Below are 4,819 nucleotides of genomic sequence, written 5' to 3' on the forward strand. Positions count from 1 at the left end.
GATCTACACAATAATTTTCCACTATCAAGTATGTTGTGGGTTTAGAGCAGGTATTGGGAAAGTGGTGAACCCCCCCCCATTTTTAGGAACTGTTGGGGTCTCAACATACCGAGAGTTAGAATAGTATTATACACAAAGTGCAATTTGGTTGTGCATCAGCAGTTTCCCTAGTTACGTCAGTCACGCAATTAGCCCATGTCAGCAAAAAATAAAATGTGCTGGCCGCTAGACCAATCTAAATGTGTGGTAATCATGGTCGATTTACCGACTGGGGGGGCCACTGTAGATTTTGTTGCTCTACGCCCCATGGCAAAATGTGTAGAAATGGACAAAAGTAACTCTAAAACTTATATTTTTTGTATTTATGGATGTGGGTAGGGCAGACATGCGAGTCACTGCGGCCCCTCATGAGCAGTGGTGGAAAAAGTATCCAAATCTCATATTTGATTAATAGAAAATTACTCAAGTTAGTCACCCAGTATTTGGTTTTAAATATACCTAAGTATCAATAAACCAGATGGCGTTCAAAATGTAACAAGTACTTTTGGGTGTCAAGGAAAATGGAGTAAAAAGTACATTTTCTTTAGGAATGTAGTGAAGTAAAAGTTGTCAAATATAAATAGTAAAGTACAGACCCCCCCAAAAACAACTTTAAGTAGTACTTTACACCACTGATGAGTTGATATTTTTCTGTGGCCCCAGTCAGTTGCCTATTCCTGGTTTAGAGCATGAACAGTACAAGTCAAATCAAATGTTATTGGTCTCACACATATTTAGCTGATGTTATTGCAGGTGTAGTGAAATGCTTGTGTTCCTAGCTCCAACAGTGCAGTAGTATCTAATACTTCAACAATACACACATCTAAAAGTAAAATTATGGAATTAAGAAATATATAAATTAGGACGAGCAATGTCTGAGTGGCATTGACTAGAATACAGTATATACAATTGAAATGAGTACAACAGTATAAACATTAAAAGTGACAAGTGATTCCATGTCCTATTCAATTAGTCACTGTACCCATGACCAGTCTATACCAGACTCCTTTTATAGAGGATCAAGGGACGTTGTGTTCTTTGCAGCTCCTTGTCGGTCACGGACCTAATCAAGTCTATCAACCGGTGTATGGGTTCAGCTCCCCAGTCTTTGATGGTTGGTTGTTGGAGGGGCTGTCAATGTTTCCTCTGACAGCTGCTAGTGTGAGGGGATGCACCGTGGCCGTTGAGGTTGTGGGCCATCTCAAAGCGCTCCCCACACAGGTCACATGCAAATTCCAGATCAGCCTCTGTCTTGTTTGGTCATCTTAAAGTAGACAAAAAGGCTTAGTGAGGGTGCCAAATACAAGCTTGCATTCTTGTGCCCCTATCCATCCCTTCCATTATTACAGACTCACCCAAATCATACCACATAATCAAAGGCTTGGCTAACTCCTGACACACTCATCAGTGCTTGAGCCCCTCACAACACAATTCAGCAGAACCTTGCCACCTGATATGAGCTTAATCCCCCCCTGTAGTGGCTTAACCCCTGAGTTGCACATCTGGTGCAGACAGGTGTTTCCTCTGCTTGAAGGTCTGACCACATTGGTCACAGATGTAGTTCCCCAACTCTATAAAAAAGGAGAATGGTCTAACTTAATACCAACACTCTGGTAGCATCCCAAATGGCAACCTATTGCCTTCATAGTGCATTACTTTTGATCAGGTGACCAATCAGGCTTTCTAAAGTAGTGCACAATATTAGAACTAGGACACCTTTTGGGACAGACACATATCTCTCCCCCCTGTGTCCAGTCCAAACCTACCAGTGTGAATGAGTTGGACGTGTCGCTGCAGGTAGCGGTCAATCATGAAGACCTTGTTGCAGCCTATGGTGACGGCAGGGCCGCTCGCAGACCTCTTCATAGTGCTCCTTAATGTGTTTCTGTACCCGAGACACAACCGCACTCAAACGGTAATGTACCAACAGACATGTTCATTGTCATAAGAGAATGAACAGTGCTGTAAGGAGGACTTGAATCTGACCTTAATGCCCTCTGCTCTCTTTTTTTTCTACAGATAAGCAGCCTGGGTACGGACATTTGTAGATTGGGCAGCTCTTCTCTGAAAACCAAAAACAAACATGGATACTACACCTCAGTCCAATTGCTTATTTTATTCTGGTTCTCTTCTTCGGGGAAGCAATTCTGTAGGGCATGGGAAAAGGAAGAAAACACTGAAGATATCAAAGCCACGATGCCCTTTTTCCGCTAGTAATAAGAGATCTTTCTGTCTACTGATGTGTTATGTATAATTTTGGTTTGATATGCAAAATAGCTAGAACCAGGGCATCATGCACCCCAAAATGCTTAATTCTTTGTAAAGAAAAATGTATATTTATCTGCATATCTAAGCATACCTCTTGAGCTGTCTGTATCCTCCAGACTGGTGGGTAAAAAAAAGACAAAACTAAATATGCTTCTCTGCTAAATTCTGGGTAAAAGATTGAAAGGAATGTCAGTCTTATTCAGTACATTTAGCTATTGCTTGCTTTTATAGGCATGCCAGTTAAGATAGACAAGCTAGCTACTCTAACTTGATTGATAGACTGAAATGGCATCTTGGTAGCTAGTTATGTGGTTGGGAGCCTATCTGGGCTAGCTAAAGTCAGCTTCATAAAATTGCGAGGTGGCTAGTAGTATTACAGAGAAACCACAATTATTTTTAAACAGGACCAATCTGAAGGGGCCTGTGACCCTGTGACCCCTATGGGCATGTTGCCTCTGGCTAGAACCCACATCAATCCACTCACTCCTTCTCTAGGTATGGCTCAAATAATTCAGAGGATACACTTTTCCTTTTCTCTTCAAACTCATCCTCGCTGGACAAGTTCCTAAGATTTGACACAACAGCCTATAGTTTAACCAATCTTAACTTTCCAGTACTGTATAACTTGAACCTTGTTTTTCATTGTTGATTCACCTGGCCTGTCCATGAGCAGGGCTGGTGCAGGAGAGAGAAATTCTAGGGACAAGAGGGTCAAATGAATTAATTTGGACTGGCAACAGACAATAAGATGGTAACCACCTGCAAAGAGCCATACATTTCAATGCAGTTAAGACCATACTTCAGTTATGGTAACTTTGGCGGTACCAAAAGCTGTCTGACCATCTACACTGGTGGTGGTAGCATCAGTGTGGACAGCGCTCTGAGTCTGGGGGGTGGCAGCTGTACTGGGCTGGGACATGGTGGTGTTGACAGGGTGTTGGTTCACTCGAAGCTGCTCCTCACCTTCCAGTAGGGGATCACTCTCAGTGTGTCCAGGGTTTGCTTTGTGGTCTGTGTGTCCATTCCGTAACTATGTCCATCCACACACCCCCAGACGGCACTTACTGAGCCCCAGCACTGCCTCTCCAGCACTTCTTTCAGCTCAGGGCAAGAGCGGCAGTCCTCTGCATGGTGGTGGGCCCAGGACACCAGGCTGTGGAGACACTTGGGAAGGAGGGGATGGAGGGTGCTGGTAAAGGAGAGGTGGTTGTCAGGTTGGAGGTAAAAGAAATGGGACAATTGGTAACAGTGGTTATAAACATGAAAGCCATCTCTGCCTATCAAAATCTGGTAATCATCTTGTCCTGATGGAATGTATCCACTTACACAACAAGATGGGGTCCACTGTTCATTGAGAGCCCTCTGAACTCTTCCTGAAACCAAAATCAATATCATGTTATGGTTTCACTGCTGTTTTGGGCCAGATTTGCAGACTAGCTCATTGCTGACCCTCGTAGTTTTGCAATCGCCGCTCTCTACATTGTGACATTACAGTTGCTTGCAGTTTCTCTCACCTGCCTCTGGTGTGCACATTCACAGAGGGCAAGATGTTAACCCTCTGCATAAATATGAGCAGTATTGTGTGGCAGGTCTTGTCACTCAGTTTGTCTGCGTGGACCACGGTTCAGTGGCACTCCAACTAGGCCCTGAAAGTCTATGTATAAAAACAGTGGTGACTGGGCTGGCTCTGTCTGGATCCCCTGGCCACTTGTCGAAGGCATGCCGCAGCCTCCGAGGTGAGAACTTTCCATGACAGAATGCAATGCTGAGTCTGCCCATACCTGTAGGATCAGACAAGGAAGTAGGTTGCATTTGAGAACGCTTAACAGCTGATACTTTACCTTATGGAGGTAAAACACCTGACAACAACCTATCATTGACCTCAAAATCTAGACTGCTTGTCAAGAATTTTGAAGGGGAATCACAGGATTTCTTTGATCTATGCTGTGGCTGTTCCTCCCCTTCTGTCGCCACAGCTGACACTGCTGTGCTCAATTGTAAAATTGTAGATATGTCACTGATGGTGAGGTTATCTTTGCAGCATTATTATTGGTTCTTCCTCGCCGCCCAAAATGTTTCTTTACCCCGACAACTAACTGAGTCTGGCTTCTTTGTCCTGCTGCCACATCGGAAAACCGCGCACGCCTCACTCTCTTCTTCATAACACAGTCCTAAGAGAATACGGAGGATCCAAAGGAAAATCCTATCAATATAATGTAGCAGTAGCTTTCAAAGTAACTTGAGCCTTAAATGGGAGCTATTCAGAAAGCTGTTTTTTTACCAAAGTTGGTTTGAAAGCTGCAGTTGCGACTTCCAATGAGAACACTATTCGCCTCAAATTCTATCAGTCATATGTAGTTTAACCACTTCGTTGGTGGTTTAGTAAAATATACAGTCTTTTAAACAGTAACACAATATCGTTAAGCACGAACTGGTAACGGTTTATATTGTAAACAACAAAACCCGGAAGTAGTACGAAAATAATAAACATCAAAGAACCACCAGACCGGGG

General features: G+C 43.4%; 1 pseudogene; it reads right to left on the reverse strand.

Moving 5' to 3' along the window:
* Positions 1 to 341: 341 nt before the first annotated feature.
* On the reverse strand, positions 342 to 3,963 carry LOC112219224 (annotated as a pseudogene).
* Between the last annotated feature and the right edge of the window lie 856 nt (positions 3,964 to 4,819).

The sequence above is a fragment of the Oncorhynchus tshawytscha genome, linkage group LG19, assembly GCF_018296145.1.
Source record: "Oncorhynchus tshawytscha isolate Ot180627B linkage group LG19, Otsh_v2.0, whole genome shotgun sequence".
Lineage (NCBI taxonomy): Eukaryota > Metazoa > Chordata > Actinopteri > Salmoniformes > Salmonidae > Oncorhynchus > Oncorhynchus tshawytscha.